Source organism: Nilaparvata lugens, chromosome 2 (assembly GCF_014356525.2).
Source record: "Nilaparvata lugens isolate BPH chromosome 2, ASM1435652v1, whole genome shotgun sequence".
Lineage (NCBI taxonomy): Eukaryota > Metazoa > Arthropoda > Insecta > Hemiptera > Delphacidae > Nilaparvata > Nilaparvata lugens.
In genome coordinates, this window is record NC_052505.1 from 84362514 (window position 1) to 84383513 (window position 21000).

A 21000-nucleotide genomic window follows, 5' to 3' on the forward strand; every position below is an offset into this window, starting at 1 on the left:
TTCTATTAGATTGAACGAAACTTGACAAACACATATGATCATCATGAGTATGATAAGTTATGTTCAATCCAATAGAATCTTTAAGGATTAAGTTATTAACATTTTGTTAATAGCTTTGGTGTAACTGTAAATGCAGCTTAATAGTAGCTTCGACTCAAACAAAAAAAAATCTGGTATGGCGCACTCACACAACTTTCCTTACCGTTATGAAAATTGATCACCTAACGCTAGTGTAAACGCGCATTCCAAGTCAAAAATCTGAGTCAGCTTGTGACAAGTCAATAACGCTGGATACACACGAGATCTGCTATCTCTTCATAGTGAATGAGTTAATAGAATCAACAGTTGCCAAGAGTTTTCAATTGAATAATTTACATTTTCTCAAATTTTGAGCTTATTTTCAATTTTAGGTGAAAATGTTACTGAACATAAATTGAAGAGATTTCCATGCTCAATTTTTTCCAATCAAAATTTTTCGTTCAAATTATATCTGAGACTTGATAATTGAGAATCTAAAATCGAACTTTGCATAGATGGGGCGGAGCTCCTGAGATTTCTACAGATACGGGACTTGTGGCAGTTGATAGAACTTATCGATGACTATTTTAGGTATAACTTTAATCAAAATCGTTGGAGCCGTTTTCGAGAAAATCGCGGAAAACCCTGTTTTTGACAACGTTTTCGCCATTTTAGCCGCCATCTTGAATCGCATTTGATCGAAATTTTTCATGTCGTATCCTTATATTGTAAGGACCTTACATTCCAAATTTCAAGTCATTCCGTTTATTGGGAGATGAGATATCGTGTACACAGACGCACTCATACACACACACACACACTCACACACACACACACACACACACACATACAGACCAATTCCCAAAAACCACTTTTTTGGAATCAGGGGACCTTGAAACGTATAGAAATTTAGAAATTGGGGTACCTTAATTTTTTTCGGAAAGCAATACTTTCTTTACCTATGGTAATAGGGCAAGGAAAGTAACAATTATTGTCATAGCAAATTTATCAACGTAATAGCAACTGCTATCACAAGTAGTTTTATTCATTACGCGTTTGTTACAGAATGACAATAGACATAGGGACAGACTTTAACAGAAGCGAGTTGATATGGAACTTATAAACTGGTGACCCCTTGGGTTGGAGAACTCGCTCAAGAACTGTTGTAATCTTTAAAACCCGAAACTTTTAATTTTTAGTTGATGAAAATTATTTAAACAGCTGAATATTTCTTTCTCAAGAACAATTTGACAGTAGGTTTCATTGGGGATCCTATTTGGAATGAAAAATTACTCCTCAAGGCCCAAATTCACCAAAAACGAGAACTAGGTTTTAGGATCGAAATTGTTCGTATCGGATCCTTATAGTGGAAGGACCTTAAGTTCCAAATTTCAAGTCATTCCGTTGATTGGGAGATGAGATATCGTGTACACAGACGCACATACACTCATACACACACACACACACACACACACACACACACACACCACACACACACACACACACACACACACACACACACACACACACACATACAGACCATTACCCAGAAACCAGTTTTTTGGACTCAGGGGACTTTGAAACGTATAGATATTTAAAAATTGGGGTACCTTATTTTTTTCGGAAAGCAAACTTTCCTTATCTATGGTAATAGGGCAAGGAAAGTAAAAAGGAGCCTCCTTCATACGCCAATATTAGAGTAAAATCAGACTATAGAATTATTCATCATAAATCAGCTTACACAGATGTGTGGAGAAGCCAGTCTATTACTGTATTTGTATAGTTTCTATAGTTTCAACAACACTACGAATTTAGCTCTATCATAAAATTGTAAGCATACATTAGTCAATAGTTTTTCCATTTACATATTTGTTTTATTATCTTTCACACTTGTTTTCTTGGTTCTTGGTTCTTATTTTGTACTGAAAGTAAATTTTATTATCATGGCATTTCTGTTGCTTAAGCCGCCATTTCGTCACACCGTTGAGTGGGAGGAGACTGTCTAGCTAGGCCAATGGCAGGCGTTCATGCCCTCGACCAATAGCAGTACTCACCTACTAGTATAAATTCTGCTGCTCTTGTTTTCAGTTTCAGTTTATCAGAGATTGACAATGGTGTAATAACCGAAACCGGTCTTTCTAATTATCAACAAATCAGTGGTTTTTTGACAATTTCTTAGTCTTTTTCATTCAACACTTGCATATATTCAGTATGGAAGCCAGTATATATAAGATTATAAAATTTTCTGCTCTTGATGCAGATAATGCATCTAATCCGTCATTTGAGAATGTATTTGAAGTGACAAGTAGAAATTAATCTGTGAAGTTCTGCTTTTGAACTAAGTTACACTATTTGTTGCGATCACTCGTTCAATATTGGTTCTATTTTCCGAAGATGAATGAGTTCCACAAAGCATTCTTTTGAAAGGCAGGAGAAAAAAGAGAGATGAGATTCTCCTTGGAAGTAGAACTTTCTTCAAATTGCTATCCAAACTTCTTGACACTCAAAGTCATTACTAACTCTCATGATAGCTCTGGTGGTCCGCTCAACAAGAAAGTTCAGAGAAAGGGGGCCGTGCGATCCTAACTCAAATATTCTTCATCCGTCTATTATTCCTGGAAAAGGAACTTAACAACATTAATAAATTGTGGAGTGAAAGAAATTTCAGATCATCGATTGCGCTTAGTGTAGCTTAGGCATTTTCATGATTGAACAAACAACAAATTGTATTTACTGTGATAATGATAATAACAGAATGATCAACATTAAGTCAAGGATATTATCAGGAGTGCACAATTTCTTCAAGAATAAGCTGCGTTTTCTCTTAAGCTGCGTTTACACTAAAGCTATTAACAAAATGTTAATAACTTAATCCTTGAAGATTCTATTAGATTGAAAATAACTTATCATACACATGATGATCATATGAGTTTGTCAAGTTCCGTTCAATCTAATAGAATCTATATGGATTAAGTTATTAAAATTTTGTTAATAACTTTGGTGTAAACGCGGCTTAATTCACAACAGATAACGACGATATTGCATAGGTTTACCAAAAAATTGTGAGATGGAGGAAAAGTCCTCTACATTGGATGACTTGTCAATAGGATTCTCATCTGAAGCTTCTCACAAACATAAAAGAAACTATTAACGGTCACAGTTGATATTAGATGAAATGAAGATGATTTATCAAATCTATAATCTTTTGGAAAAGATTTTGAACCTAGTAAAAAACATCATTACTTCAGAAGCATGAGTGCTAGAATAGATCAAATAAATCGAATATGAATAGAAATATAAATCTAAGTACCCTTTTTAAAATTATTTAGTCACTAGCTCACCCGGCGAACTTCGTACCGCCAAAATGTATCTCATGTCACACTTGACTTCATTTGGTGAATCATGAAATTCATCTGACAATCAATATTTTTATCCACATCTCAATAAGGACTTCCTATGTGCTTAAAACTACCGTTTTAATACCAGTAAACAATTTTATCACAGAATGACGTGTTCATCACTGCTGGTAAGTTCATATGCTAAATCATATTATCACAACATGATCTTGAATCATGATAATCTTCCCGTTCTACGTTGACCACTCGGCCGACAATTTCGGGAACATCGGTATGTGAAAAGGGATAATATATAATAATTATTATTAGCCCCCCTATCAAAATTTCTGGTCAGAAACCATCCCCAATATTCACACAACATATTCCCAGAGTTTTATGCCGTTCTGTCGAGTAGTTTCCGAGACTATAGGGAACAAACAAACTAACACACAAACAGACATTCCTTTTTATATATATAGATTTACATTCGGCTCAACCAAGACATTCATTTTTACTTTCCTTGCCCTATTACCATAGGTAAGGAAAGTATTGCTTACCGAAAAAAATTACGGTACCCCAATTTCTAAATTTCTATACGTTTGAAGGTCCCCTGAGTCCAAAAAAGTGGTTTTGGGTATTGGTCTGTATGTGTGTGTGTGTGTGTGTGTGTGTGTGTGTGTGTGTGTGTGTGTGTGTGTGTGTGTGTGTGTGTGTGTATGAGTGTATGTGCGTCTGTGTACACGATATCTCATCTCCCAATTAACGGAATGACTTGAAATTTGGAACTTAAGGTCCTTACGATATAAGTATCCGACACGAACAATTTCGATCTGATGCAATTCAAAATGGCGGCTAAAATGGCGAAAATGTTGTCAAAAACAGGGTTTTTTGCAATTTTCTCGAAAACGGCCCCAACGATTTTGATCAAATCCATACCTAAAATAGTCATCGATAAGCTCTATCAACTGCCACAAGTCCCATATGTGTAGAGATTTCAGGAGCTTCGCCCCATCAATGCAGATAGATTCCCAATTATCAGGCTTCAGATACAATTGAAACGAAAAAAATCGAGTGGAGTAGATTGAGCATGAAAATCTCTACAATTAATGTTCAGTAACATTTTTACCTAAAATTGGAAATAAGCTTTAAATTCGAGAAAATGTGATTACTCAACTGCAAATTATTGTTGATTCTATTAAATCATTCACTATGAAGAGATAGCAGACCTCATGTGTGTCTTCAGCGTTATTGCCCTGTCACCAGCTGGCTCAAATCTTTGAATAGTAGACTTGAGATGCGCGGGAACACTAGCATCAGGTGATCAATTTTCATAACGGCAAGGAAAGTTGTGTGAGTGCGCCACACCAGATTTTTATATTTATAGAGATGTCATGTTTCGGCTATAGAATGTCAAATATGGCTATAAAATAAAATGTCAAAAAATGGCTATATAATATCAAATTATGCTTGATAATGGCAAGCCTATAGTGGCTCTAGTGGCTTCATATAGCCGAAAACATGTCGTGACTATATAATTTTCAAAATGGTATTCAGATGTTTATTCATATTCAAAAGTAGCCCTATAGAAAAAAGACAAATAAATTAAACATCAATATGAAGACAGGGGTATTCACGATCTTGAGATAATCAGCTTATGTCGTGTTATTTGCTCACTTCTATTTCAGCTGCTATATTTCTTTGTAATGTACTACTATATCATTGACTTAGCAAATAGCAGAAATCAACGAGTAGCTCATCTAAATACAACATCGTGATTACCCCAACAATTGAGTTTCAAGGACTAGTAAACTTGATTGAAATTTTCAAAACTTACTTTTCAGAAATGATTGGGATTCAATTGTAAGAAGAGCATCCTAATAGAAAGTCTGTTTGAGGGGATGGTTGTTGTTCAAAAGTAGTTTTATTTGCAGGATTGATGTAGTAATTTTTGATGTTACACTATTTTTGTAAAACCACGCACTAAATCACTACAGAATCAGAAATCCATCACTTTCCTATCCAGCTGATCACACTACTCAGAACACGCTTTGAAACCCGAAAGTTGTTTTATTGTTGTATTCAGGGTACTAGCACGCTTTTTCGGAGCCAGTTCCCCACAACCCATCACGCTATTACATGTATGGTTCACAGTCACATATGACACACTTTTAGACTCGGTTCGACGCGCAAAACACTGTCACCTCTGTGCTCTGTTTGAAATTTGATTTTTGGGGGTGAGAATCCCGTATACACGTAAAGATTCGCCGCCGTTGCTGGTTGCCTACTGGCCGCATAGAAGGCGCAGGGTCGTAGTTTCCCCCGGTCTCCGCTAGGATCGCGCTGCTCGACTTTCCCGCGCCTACTCTGTACCAGAAGGAGCGTGCTCCCCTTAAAAACCCCCCCTACCACCATCCCGCCACGAACAACCCACTACCTCAGACCCCGAGATCAAAATCATCAGAATTGAAAGACCATCCATTTGCTCCAGCGTTGTTGATTATAAAAAATACGCTGGATGTTCAGCCACATTTTTCATCTCGGGGTAAATGTGTTTTCTCATCAAGTTATTGCCCCAATATTGTCCAATGGGCACTTTCTTCACCAAGTAAGACGTTGAACGGTTGAGAAAAGTAGAATTAACTGATACACGTTGCGTTCATAGATTTAATAAGATTAGGTCAATAATAAATACAGGATTGGACAATGAAGTATGGATGATTAGGAATACTAGTCTCTTATACACTCATTTTCAACTCTACCTTCTATTACTTCAATTTTATGATATTTGCGAAAACTCAAATTTTTCCTTCAGTGTGTATCTTTGATGTTGCCTTTTTCATAATAATTGAAGAGAAAAATGTAGTAGAATTGATTTTAACTCTTTTCTGTATAGGGCTACTTTTTATAGAAATAGAAAGAAATATAAAAATCTCAGTACCCTCTTTGAATTATTAAATTGATTTTCTACATCTGTTAAATTTCGTCCATTTCTTTATATACACTTCTTTGGACATAGTGATAGAAATTTTCCTGCTCTTTAGTTATTGGTCATGATGATCTTACAAGAAAAGAAAGCAGTAACCACGGTTTCATTAAAAATATAACTGAAATGAAGATACCATCATTTAATTTCTTTCTCTGTCATTCGATAGTGAGAACATACGTCTTTCTCTATCTGTATTATTTAGGGCCGGTTTCCGAGCTTGGGATTCAGCTATGATCTAGACTTTAAACAGCTGGAGTCAGAAAATTGGCTTTCCGAAACGAGGCGTAGTCGCAGTTCACGTTTGAAATAAATTACAAAAAACTAGAAAATTGAACACAAAATGAAATATAGAGAAAATAGTGTGAAGTTTCAGCTATTTTGAATTATTTAGGAATGTTCCATTTCGTCAAGGAGAACGTTTCCAATTATAGAAATGAGAAAATAAAGATTATCATAAAAACTGCGACTACGCCCCGTTCCGGAAAGCCAATTTTCTGACTCCAGCTGTTTAAAGTCTAGATCTTAGCTGAATCCCGAGCTCGGAAACCGGTTCTAAATGTTTTTGATGGGTAATATTGATAGCAACATGATAGCTGCATCCACCCTCTGAGAATCTAATTTCCTTTAAATAAAACCTCTTCTCATTCGACAACAGAACAATTTTATGATTCAAATATTCTCTGAATTAGATTATGGACATTAAGAACGAGACTTCTAGATCAAATATATTATCCTAATAAGTTATGAATAGAAGCAGTGTTCAGCGAATGCTTTTTGGTTCCAGAGAGTAGAAAATGAGATATTAATGCATTATATTCATTTATTGGCAACACTTTATATTATATGAACCCAGTGAATCTCGAATTATGTGGAATAAATTATTGTCAATGAATGAATATTACTTTTACGTGGATTTCCAGCTTCCAATATTCCCTTACTGGGGGAAATGATAACTTGAGCATAGTATTCAATAAAGAACACAAGATCTATTATAACGCGAACATCTGAATATGAGTGAATTATGATGTCTTCAATCAAAGTATTAATTGACACAGTAGACTGTTTTTGAAAATTTGCTCAATATTATCAATGAACTTGATAATTACTCAATTATTACTTAGTTTTTAGAAATCTCAGTATAAACAACAAGACTATTATTTTGTTCGTCATGATTCAAATTCAAAATTAAATTTAAAATTCTTCATTTTTTTGTTCTTCAAAAACAAAATCTTTCTGCAAGAATATACGAAACCAATCACCTGCAAGGAAAATCCTGTACGTAGGTGAGAGTTGCTAATACGAATCAATACGAGTCATTAAGAACTCATACAAGATGAAATGAGAAATTATATTATATAATAATGAAAGAAGATGATGAATGAGTGAAATAAGGGTGAAAGGGAGAAAGAAAAAAAGAGAGATGGCAAACATACTATTGAAACAAAGATGACAGTCGCTCAATAAGTATGTCCTCAATTTTACTGGTAATTATCCATTCAATAGTTCTTCTTTCAAGCAATGTAACAGAAGTTCCATTAATAATGCATTCAGTATGTAATCTGGAATTTAATTGATCAATTTATTAGCTAAGTAAAAGTATTGTCTCCGGCAGACATTAAGATCCATTCTATGATTTCAAACCTATTTCTGGATAGAAATTCATTCCATTTCATGAAACCTATTCATGATCCATAATTTATTCATTATTCATGATCATTTGTCTTTGAATTTTGTATTTCTGGTTCCGAGGTGAATGCTTCCAAGTACATCAATAACCATAAAACTATAGAATGAATATATCTTCACTTTTTTTTAGTTGAGAAGTTGATATTGTGTCAATTATTCATATTAAATGAAAAGACTAAGAAACTGTCAAAAACCACAGAATTATTTATAGTTAGAAGGACCGGTTTCGGTTGTTACACCATTGTCAATCTCTAATAAACTAATAGCATAGAGAAACAATAGCGTAAGTATATTCCCATGGTATAGGGAATTTATGTCGCAACTTTTACTGTTATCTCAAGCCGATTACTGTCGATTATTGTCAATTTTTACTGTTTTGTTGGGGTGATAGTGTATGAACGTCACAATTTGAGAGACTTCCAGTGTCACACAGCTGCATAGGGAAGAACTATGTGAACTATCGGCTTGGGATAACAGTAAAATTTGCGACATAAACGCCCTATAACATGGGATATCTACTTATGCTATCATTTCTCTATGCTAATAGTTTATATAATGGCGACAATGGTGTAACAATCGAAACCGGTCTTTCTAACTATTAATAAAATCTGTGGTTTTTGACAATTCCTTAGTATTTATATTTAATATGAATATAATCTTAATTTGAGAAAGTTTACTTCGATTATGAAGTGATTTTATAGGTTCTTCAACTGAGTTCTTGTAATTGGAACAATTGAATTTCCAAGACATCTCGGAATATGATAATTCCCATTTGTATAGTTCAGCTGTGGTTTGAGTTATATTGATGAGAGTAGTGGGCTTATCAAGTTCTACATGTCTATTGACTGTCGCAAACGTGAATTAGTGATAGAATTGCGTAAACTGCACACATAATGCATTGTGATGGCCACATATTCTATCAATATTAATACTGGAATCAAGTAGATGATACACGGAATGCGTTAAATGCTCGTAAACAATCTAGATGGCTGCTCAATTGCCCTCCCCAAGTAGAGTACAGACTGTGCACTTGCCACTGATATTGTAATGACTGTTGGGGGCCAACGGCTCAATTACTTCAAATTTATTGCCGGGGTTTCCTCCTGGCAACCCGGTCAATGTGATTCGAATACACCAACTTCCTACATTGATCCAAGTCTAGTAGAGTACTGTTGCCATTTGATCAGTATCCACTCCATTGATCTTCACGCAAACTGACAGTTTTGTGGTTGAGGACTTGAGAGACTCGTTGTCTTCATTTTCTCTCTCCTTCCCTCTCTTGAATCCATGTCTCTCTTTCTTCATTTCGAATCAATTTCATCACCTCTTCTTCGTTTTTGAAACTCATTTTGACCTTCCTATCAACAAACTCATTTTCACACCCACTCAGTTTTCTTTAATCATTTTCCCTAACCTGTTTCCCGGTCGTGTTTTGATGGGAAGGATATTATATTATATCCTTTCCAAAGAATCGACAATTATTCGTTGAAACACCGCGGATTTATGAATTTACATCACAGTATTATATTATCGTTATTCTAATTGCATTCAATTTTTATTCTCATTGATTAATTGTTTATATTTTGTAAAATTCGTTGAATTATTATTACCGTCATTTAATGTAAATTGGTGTATAAGCCAGTAAATATTGTAACATACATGAATAAAGAAATCTAACCTACATAATATTTGGACGATTTGAGACAAAATTAGGAAATAGAAGAAGTTTTGGGGAAGAGCCTGAGTTTTCCTTTTCCAACTATTGTATTATTTGCTCTATCCAATAAATATATTGTCGCTCTTTTCATTTTTGTTATTTATTTCTTCTTTCCAGAAAAAGAATAAAGTTCAAAAGTTCTGATGTCTCACATTATTTGAAGTATAGAGAGATATACAATGCATTTTATTCTAATGAGGAAGCATTTAATGATAAATTCAGGCTGCCAAATTTGCTAAATGAGATGCCAAATACTGTTGGAATAAGGGAAAACACAATAGATATGTCTATTAATTTCCCCAACTTCAATAATAACAGACTATTGTGTTTGTTGAGGTACGAACTTTGTTTAAAAATTAAAGATGTAACATGACTTTCATCAATTCCTTTCATCTTGAGAAGTTCAATAAACTTGGAGTTAAATTATTATAACAATATTTTCCATTGTAAGTTGATACGTAGTTACGCTAGTAGGGCTAGTTGCAGAATCAGGTTACAATTTACTATTTCATCCTATTGAATAATGATGAGAATCTGTGCACTTAAATGAACGAATCCACTATAAGCTCTCAACCGATCTAGAATTCATATTGATTCTTCATAGCAGTATCATTTCAGAAGCTATCATAAATGAGAAGAAACACCACCTCCGGCTACAGTAACACATTAATTCTGTATTCTTCTTCCTCCATTGATTTATACAATTAGTACATCATCAAAATAATAGGGAGAGAAAAAATAAGGTAACCTTGAGCTATTCCTCTCCCAAATTTAGATAAGGTTACACATAGTCCGAGATAGGTTGAGTCTTGTAGTTGTTTACTTCACAAAATTTTAATAGACTATAAACGGAGGGGGTGTTTCTTCTCTTCTATAATATTTACCAAAATTATGCTATCAAATCTCTATTTGAATCCTTGATTGGTTGGGAGCTTTTGGTGGATTCGTTCATTCAAATGCACAGATTATCATCATTCTCTAATTGTCACCTATTTTAGCAACTAGCAACTACGAGTTAGGAGCTTCAATGAAAAGTACTAATGAAATTCAACTTCAGGTTTATTGAACTCCAATCAAAACTAATTAATAAAATCATGTCTCATCTCAAATTTTCAAACAAAATAAGGTGATCCAGCAATTGATTCACAAAAAAATATATTCAATTTCAATCTACACATTTTGGGAACCTGCTAACTTGCTGCATTTAAATTTGGGCCTCGGTCATTCTATGAAACTAGATTTTAAGCTTATTAAGAAAAACAACAAAAGTTCGGCACTCACCATTTCAACAATATTTGAACTTTAATTTTGAGAACACATATTCCAAAACTCAATGAACTCAGACGTTATGAAACTCACTACAATCTACTTGAATTCAAGCACACAATTAACCTCTTTATTTTACATCTACTAATTCTATCTAATTCGGACTTTTACTAAATCAAAATTACTGATTACCGAAAAACGTTTCAAATTGTCCCTCTGCATGGGTAACAGGCCCATTCAGAGGACCAAGGCTCGCACACCATTACATGATTTTTCGTTCGCGTCTCAATACCAACTGTGGCCCTTTCACTGAAAATTATTCCCCCTCCACGAGCGTTGAGCATAACTTCCAGTGGAAAAGCCAAAGCTGCAAAAAGGTCAATGTTCGTAAAATTTTCAAATATATTGGCTTTTTTGACATGGAATTGAAACTACATTTGAAAAATGCACAAAAATTGCTTTAATTTCGACAACCAAGCAACAAGTTAGCAAAATCAAACAAGACAGAGTCAATTCTCAGACTAAAACGCAGGGTTCAACATACAGTAAAAATCAAAGTTCATTCCAGTTCAAAAACCTGAAAAATAATATAAGATACACAGAGACAACTACAATACTACCCTCTCAATATCACACTATTACAAGACAATAAACACGTTACACATAGACACGTTCAGACGTAGACCTAGGCAAAACACGACATTGTCTTGAACACGTTTACACTTAGACATTGTGTCAACGTGTCTACGTACTCAAATTTAAGTTTTTCAATTGTAAAAAATAACAAAGATTATGTATTTTTTCAACACCTGGAACTACAGTTAGATCAGAATCTCGTTGAACATAAACTTAAATAGTTTCAAACACTGTTAATAGTTAAATATCAAATTTCAAGCTGTATAATTTTCTGAATATCAAAATCTATAACCAGTTCAAAGAGTAAAACTGAATTCCTTCAATGTGACATACGTCGCATATTATGTCAAATTGAAGAAATCTGAGACACAGCTTCGAGCTTTGAGCTCTGGTCACAGTGGATAACAACCTGTGAATGTGACGTATGGAATGAGTTATCACGCTTTATTCTGCTCAGTTGCATGTGGGAATCCTGAGAGCATTGCATGCTAACATTCATGATACAGGGACGGAGTGAGCTGCATGCAGAGAAGTTGTTGTAAATGCCAACTCTGTTATTGCATTTCGCTGCTGCATTACCGCGCTCACAGCAGGTAGACCAGGAATAAAAATGTGTTCTACATGACTAGGAAACCGCATCACCAAACATAGCCCACGGCTATGACGTCACCGGCTTTAGTTAACCTTATATTGGCGTTTCAATCAACTACACACACGAACGCGCAAGTACAGCAGGTGACTAGCTTTCAAAAGTTTTATTTCAGTGGACCATACCATGTAATGAAATTGCTGAGATATAAAAATAGACTATTTTATTGAACATATAGTTGATAAAAGCCTTTTAATAAGAAGATAGACTGACAGGACAAGCCGAGTCAAGGGAACATCTTCTTCAATTGAACAATACCTGATCTAGTGACTGTACAACAGAATGAATATTCTCGGATCAATAAGAATAAGAAGAATGATTTTTATTCCTTCAGTGCATACAAACAATGCTATCGGAAATGTCGAATTATGAATTATAATTTCTTATAAAATTATACATTGTAAATACATTTCAATAGAGGAATAGAATAGAAGTTTTATCAATTCAGGGCACAAACAATGCTATTGGAAACCTCTATTCAAGGCTGTGGAAAGGCTAAAAATAAACTTTCTACTCGTGATATTTTTCAAAGTTTTTGGATTTGTATATCATCAAGCTATCAAAATGAAAAGTTCTCCCAGTAAACCTTTTTTTTTCTGATCATTACTTTTTAAGATATGAGCACCTAAAGTTAAAATCTTTGGGACAGAACATTTCAAGTTGGGTAAGAGATAAATCCATGAGATTTATAGGATAGATTCTTCATGGTATTCTTGATCTAGAAGAACAAAAATTTTATGAAAATATCAATTTTTTAAAAGTTATTCAATTTTCCAAAAACAACTCAACGGAATGTTATTATTAGTAAATTGAATAACTTTTTCAAAAACTGATATTTTTAGAAAATTTTTGTTTTACTAGATCCTCTAGATCTCATGGATTTATATCTTACCGGATTTGAAATGTTCTGTCCCAAAAATTCAAACTTGAGTCGCTCATACCTCAAAAAGTAATGATCGGAAAAAAATGTTTTCCTGAGAAAACTTTCCCATTTTGATACCTTGATTATATACAAATCAAAAAACTTTGAAAAATATCACAAGTAGAAAGTTTATTTTTAGTCTTTGCACAGCCTTAAGGTTTTCTCCATATACCATGTATGTCAATAATATATAACAATAATATCAAGAGTACAATAATACAACGTACATTATGCATAATTTACAACACGTATACAGTTTCAATTGAAACTGTTTCCATCACTATTTTAATAAAGTTCAGTTTGACAGTTTATTCAATAGCGATTATCTCATCATTCAAAGAGCCAATGATAGTCAATAATATGAAAGGATGTATCAATTGATTCATTCTAAATACTATAATTGTTTTTACTTTCCTTGCCCTATTAATATAGGTAAGGAAAGTATTGCTTTCCAAAAAAATTTAAGGTACCCTAATGTCATGTTTTCTATACGTTTCAAGGTCCCCTGAGTCCAAAAACATGATTTTTGGGTGTTGGTCTGTGTGTGTGAGTGTGTGTCTGTAAACACGATAACTCCATTCCTAATAAACCGATTGACTCTAGACAATAAGAAGTTCAATAAAATTCAATTCTAAATGGCGGATAATGGCTAAAAACCATGTTTTTCACGGTTTTCTCGAAAACGGCTCTAACGATTTCGTTCAAATTCATACCCTAGATAGCTAGCTATTCATAAGCCCTATTCATGAGTCTCATTTCTGGGGAAATTGCAGGAGCTCCGTAATATTTCTGAGAAGAATGAATTTTGTTATATTTCTATCACGATTTTCTCAAAAAGGACTTGACCGATTTTCCCCTAAAGGGCAACGTAATACATCTAAACACAGAAATCACTTCACTTGTGTGGACCACTTTTTACTTGAAAATAGCCAAAGTAGACCAAAACTAGTTGTTGAAATGTTTTAAAGTTTTAGATAAAAAGGGTACCACATGTTTCATATTGTTTTTATTGATGTACACACAGATATAACCTAGCAAACAAATTTCAACTTGTGTGCGAGTGTCTATCTCTGAGTTGAGAGCCCAGTCATGTAGGAGGAGTTTCACATTGACTTGTGAACCCGGCGCTATAATACTGTAATCAAATTTCCGCTACATTCATATTCATATCCTTCTTTGGAAACATTGTCTGAGATAAATTTGAATAGAATATTATCAATATCAAATTCTAATTGGAACCGTTTTGAGTTTCAGCCTGTGGTACTTTACTGGTAGTCGTGTAATTCTGAATGATTGAATAAATTAATTGATTTATTATGGTTGAATATTTCCATAGCAATCCAATGTAGAGTATATGTAGCAATTGAATTCAATGAAGAGGATTCTTCATTCGTTGAATTTATTTAAAGCATATTTTAGAATCAGTCTCCAGGGAGAGTTCACTCTCAAGGAAACTCAATAGGTTCTCCACAATGACATAGAAGCTGAACCTCTTCTAAGTGACATCAACTGCTCACTTGGAAATCGCTCCTTGATGTATCTATCAAAGCTGGTTCCAGCAGAGGTTGCATTCTATGAGAACGTATCATTGTTTCAACTGTTGAAAAGATAGAAATATGAGAGTAGGGTATATGGAAACTGGGTCAGTTATAGCAATAAGGAACGTCATCAAGCGAGAGAAAGAAAGGGACAGAGTTTTAAAGCAATGGACGGTCTAGGGTCGGAACCCCGTTTGAGTCGCCACCAGACATTGAGAGAAGAAAGACGTTGAATTTATTCCAGACGAAGAGAATAAAGTAGCACCAATTCGTACGCCGTTTTTGGCAGGGGAGAGAGGCTAGATGCCCCTCGGTTCTTTCACGAAGGAAAGGCCGAATAAGTTTTGCAGGGAGGAGGAAATCACAGAAAGACCGTGCCAGGGCGAAAGTTCGAACAATTAAAGAACAAATATATTTTTACTGCGTCCACCAGACCATACCCTCCTTCCATGTATAAGCAGCGCGGCGAAGGAGGAAGCATTTATCAAGAGAGCCGCAATTTCAGCTTTAAAATATTCAGCTCGACCATAATTCCATAGAATAAAGGATTACCACTGTCGACGAGACTTGGAGGGTATTTTTCACAATTTATGTCACAGGAACATTCTACCGGATAGACTCCTCGTGATTTACGACAATGACTTTCGGGCAGCGCTTTTTGGTGGCCGCTTCGATGGGCGGGAGGGGGAGTTAGTAGAAGCGTCACTTGGCAGGGCTTCGAATTTGACTCTAGTTTTCGAGCGATTTTAAAACTTTGTTACCGCTTTGTTACGTCCAAACTGCAACCTGAAAACTTAAACCGGCGAATCTAGTAATTGAAGTAGATTGCCAAGGATCGAAATCCAATCATTGAGAGATCAAAGTTACTTCATTGTTTTATCCAATTGCAATGAATCTAGTATGGAATAAATTTATCGTACCAATTAAAATATCATTCAGATCAGGCACTACGTATTGATAGATTCTCATTTCTTCCTCATTGATATTGGTGAACTTGATTAATTCACGTGGAAGTGTTATAATTGATACGCTATATTTGCTGAAATGCGGAAGAAATCTTTTAATTGGATCTTCGTATTAGCAGTTCAGTATCAATCTGGCACGTGAAATTCACTGATGCAGCACTTTCCAATATTCCACGCACGTGTGCTAGTCAAATTTGTGCTTTCTGCTCTCGTAGGCGGCGGCGGCTAAGTGTACGAGTTTGTGTTAGAAAAACCTGCCAACGAACTTTATTCGAGCTTCTTTGTACCACAACTACAGTAATAATATTATCGTTATTAGTTGCTGGAAACTTCAACGCCGTAATAAAATAGCATCCGTAACTTTGATGAAGCAATAACAGAGTGAGCCATGCAAGAAGCACGATCAAAGTTTAGATTTGATTCGGTTCGTTCGAAATTGCTGGCGAAGTTTCTCGCCGAGAGCAGCTCTCGAGAGTTGCGAAGACGCGTGCGAGGAGTGCGGAGGAACGAGAGAGAAGAAGGATAAAGAAAAGCTGGAGAATAAGCGAGGAAGTAATAGGCATCTTTGAAGGTATCATCGAGGAAATATTCCTTCTAAAGTTCACTCACTGAGGAATTGTGCCATTATCGACACTCTAGCCCGAAGCTGACTTTGACACTTGTTCTGGAGTCAGAGTACATGGCTGTCGATAAGCGCCTTCTCAGAATTGATCAATACCTCTTTGATTTTCCTATAAAATTCATATTTCATAATTTGAAAGTTGACAACTTGCTGCGTTGTATTATATCAACCTTGAAGTGAACTCCTGAACCTTGAAGTAACCTCGAACTTAGAATAATATTATACTCCTCAATTCTCTCACTTTCGAACGATGTTCAATGAAGAAGGTGATTACTAATATTTATAACTTTATACATAGTGGAAAGAAATTATGCTATTCCCCTTTATCATCGATTTCAATCTCATTATAGAGGAAATACATTGAGCAGGATATTCACATGGCCACACACAATTATATTCCATTTGTTTCCCATCTTGTTGAACTACTAGTCGGATCGTTTCACCTCTCACGCTTCAACTCGATCTCCAGCTCCAGTCTAGTCGATGGAAAACAAAGGCTAGTCGTATGTTGGACCTCCGTGTTGGACTTCCATACATGATCCAACCCGTCCGATTGGACATCCAACATTCAGACAGACTTCCAACAACCATGCTGAAAATAAATTAGAAATTACATTTGTTCAAATGCTAATTGATGAATAATTATTATTAAACGAGAATCCTTATTGAATGCTGTAAATCACCCCAAGACTTCTACTACTGTAAATATTGACAACAGCTAGATGAAATTTCGATGAGAGCAACTATCCAGCCAGATGAAATATCGATGAGAGCTACTATCAAAAAAAATATTTGCCAGCGCAGGAATCGAACCCGGTACCTCCTAATTGTCAGGTAGGAATGCTTACAGGCGTGCTGCTATCCAGAAATTGTCAGTTTGATGTAAGGGTAATTTGGTGTAAGGGCGATGTCGGATTGCCGCACCACAAGTTGGACAAAAAATCAGATAGGGAAGAGCCTGCTTTATATCAATAATTCACTTAAATAGTGTTTTGAGTATTGGTGAAAAATGTGAGTATCACTATAACAGTGGAGAGAAGGTTCCAAAATTAGATATTTCAATGATCAATGCGTTCCAAGAGATAATAATCGCTCAAAATTTATTCAGTGAATTCTACTAGAATGATGTATCACTTAACTAACAAAATAAACGCGACGTCTCATTGTTCATCGAGGCAAGAAGACGATAGCTGTGTAGACAAGGAAACTCAGGGTGCTAGAGGGTGATTGCAGTTGGAGAGAGAGAGAGTATGATGATGAGGGGAAGGCAAAATTCAGGTGGAACATCCCCCTACATCTTGGGGATGTGCAAAACCAAACCCCCAAGCAAAACCGTCACGACTATTAATCAAAGTCAGAGCACTCCAAGAAGAGCAACGTTGAGACTCAGAGAAGCAAATAACGCAGCCGGTTTACGTTGTGAAATACAGCTCCTAAGCTAACGCCTGTAATCACTCTCAGTCTGTTAATTCATCGAGATAAGCGCGAAAATTATTATCCATTAATCCAATCTTTTTCCCATTAATCATCGGTGTTATTTTAAAATATTTTTGGGCGCAGATGTAGCCGTTTTGTTGGTTTTCCGTGTTGTAGCGCTGAAACCGACCCGCAGGTGATAAATTGAATTTTTAATTGAGCAGGCGGGCAACGATGCAACGCAGCCAGCAAAAAGCAATTCCAATTACAAACGTGTTTGTTTTTAAAATGTCACCATCTCATCGTGACATCTCACCGTACTACAGTTCTACAGTTCAGTATGATGTAGTGACGACTCGATTTCCGATGGTCAATATTCAATCTTGCATTTCCGTTGCATTTCAGAATGGATTTTAATTATGAAAAAGTGAACTATATATACTTTGATCTATACAAATTTCGGTCAGTTCCAGCTAAGAAACTGTTACCTCCTCTTGAAGAAGATCCCATATTCCAATATTTCCGGGGTTTTAGTTTTCAGCTCTTTCATCTCAATAACAGAAAAGTTTCATAAACACAAGTGACAAAGTGGAGTGAGACAAGTGATTGTAGGTTGAGGAAATCATTCGATTTCAAGTGATCGCACTACTCCGTAGTTGGTGTGCAATACATCAAATTTCTGCAAAGCATTATTGAGCATCAATTTCCTGTCATAGAAACATACTCTAAAAGTTATTATTTCACTTACCAGAGAAACTTACTGATTTGAAAGTTGAATAAAAACAAAAGTATTTCCAGTTAATGTTTTAATCTTTTTTATATGAGAATACAATTTCCCTTTTTTTTCATGCAGTCTTGGAAATGCCATCAGATCAATGGCCACCCCCATTGCGCGTACATTGTTGACCTCCCTCGATTTTTGAAATTTTTAGCAGTATATCAATCGGTATGTTGGCAATGGCGTCACGAATGTTGTTCTTGAGGTGTGCTATGGTTCGTGGTCGATCGACGTAAACCAGGGATTTGAATAACCCTATGAAAAAATCACATTGAGGAAACGCATATGGAAATGAGCCTCGTCACTGAAAAAAATGACCGCGTCTCCAGGCAGGTTGTCAATCAGCATATCACATTCATTTTGACGAGAAACAAAATCGCGTTCAGTCAATTCTTGAACAACAGCCAGTTTATAGGGATGAAATTGAAAGTCTTCATGGAAAATTCGTCGAACAGTGGAATCAGGAACTGCCATAGCAGCTGCGTGTTTTCGAGCCGAACGCCGGGGAGAACGCACAACTGACTGCCTCACTCTTTCAATATTTTCTAGAGTTCTAATGTTTTGTTGACATCCTTTTCAGGGTTTAGCGACACACTGCCGAAATGAGTTAACCCACAACAGAATCAAATTACGGCCAGGAACGAGTCTGTGGGTAGGAATTTCAAATCGAGCGCAGAAGGCAACATTGGCAGCATCGAGTTGCATAGCAACAACAAGTGACCGACCATTAGAAAAGAAGCTCTCAACTGCGAAGGCCCACTGCTCTCTAGACCAGAGCATGATGGCCACTTACTTTTGACAATGGATAAAGGAGGGTAATGGACGATAAATTTGAGAATTCCCCCTCCAGATGCGTCCTCTCCTGCCCCTCCTCGCGACCAATTCACCGCGCAGGATTTTTTTCAAATAAGTTAGTTTCTCTGGCCCATTTTGTACTATGATATAGCAGAGAAATTTTTATAGGCAGTTCGATTCTGTAATCAGACTCCTATGTTATCTGCAACCATATTTTCAGGTGTCCTTCACCTTCTAGGATGCTCAATTGGCTATTTTATGCAACAAATCTTTGTTACTTACAACAAGAAATACTTAAATTTATGTCATTTGTCATAAAATCACAAATCAAATAGACAAAATGCTATGAAGCTATATATAAGTTTGTGAATATCAATCAGAAACTTTTCCGATTGAATTGTCATTTCCCACAGTATAATATGCTACATTCTCCCTCTATTCAAGCTAATGATTTATACAGCCACCATACGTACACTTTGTAATTTTTTTGCAGTTGTCGAGCAAATGTTTTTCAGCTTAGTTAGTTCCCAACTTCGGCCGTTTCCTATGTTACGCTATAGTAGTGCGTTTTTGCGTCCACGCACTCACACCCGACTTCAGAACTTAATGCTCACCAGGTTGAGAATAAATATATGGGCGTTGATTTATGGCTGTTACAGTATTTGTTCTTCAACAATAGAGCAACGATTTATTCACGCCATACGGATGTAGCTTGCTGTTCCCTCCACGCTGGTCTTTGTCACTCAACGCTGCATTCCACGCGTCGACGTAAAAAAACTTTTCAGCCAGTGGTACGAAATTGATACACCATTGTGTGTTAGTATTGTGCTCGATATCTGTTCTTCCTCAGATTATTATCTTCTCCAACACAGATAGTGAAATGATAAGTGTAAAATGAATCGTTTGACTGATTTTGGCGAATGCCTGTTGGTCATCCCGAATTTCGTAATTAATTATTATTATCAGAACGTCATGAATGTTGAATTGAAAGAACAATGTTCAGGAATGCTTTGCCTTAATCATAGTGATTGTTGAATCATTCTTGTTCTCATGCACAATAAATGATTCACTTTCTAGTTAATCGCTGTACAGATATGACGTATCACCAGTATTATTCTCTAATATGTTTCTAAATAGTGTGTTTGGACTTTTAATATCAAATTGTAGTGTAATTCGAAAAAGTGATAGTGATACATAACCCAGCTCCATTTGACAGTTGTATAAATTCGATCTGAAACTTTTTTGGGATAGATACTGTGGAATTCTCCTAGAATTATGTAATTCTGAATTATTTAATAAATGAATGAATAATTTCTCTGGATGTTGGACAACACATCCAGAGTAGTTTATTCATGAATTTAGGAATATTACATAATATTTTTATACATCTTCAATTATATAACATCATTCAAAGTTTTCAAAATGATACCTCACCATATAATGGAAGTATAATGTATGTTATGTGTCGAGGATGAATGAATAAATTGATATCTTTGATTGATTGATTGATTGATTGAGTACTTTATTTATGTAGATTACAATATATACTGGCTTTTACACTTATATACAATAGCTTACAATACAGCAAAGTTATAGATGAATTTACATAATATAGACTAAGAAAATAACTATTGAACTGTATATGATATGAAAAAGCAATTTGTAATATAA

The 21000-nt window shown here is 35.4% G+C and overlaps 1 long non-coding RNA gene across 1 annotated transcript in view; it reads right to left on the reverse strand.

The window, feature by feature from the left end:
* LOC120350012 overlaps positions 1-5661 on the reverse strand; it is a 61745-nt gene extending 56084 nt beyond the window's left edge. Inside the window, exon 1 of the long non-coding RNA XR_005570573.1 lies at positions 5188-5661. This is a non-coding gene — a long non-coding RNA (uncharacterized LOC120350012). The remainder of the gene's footprint in view (positions 1-5187) is intronic.
* Positions 5662-21000: the final 15339 nt, after the last annotated feature.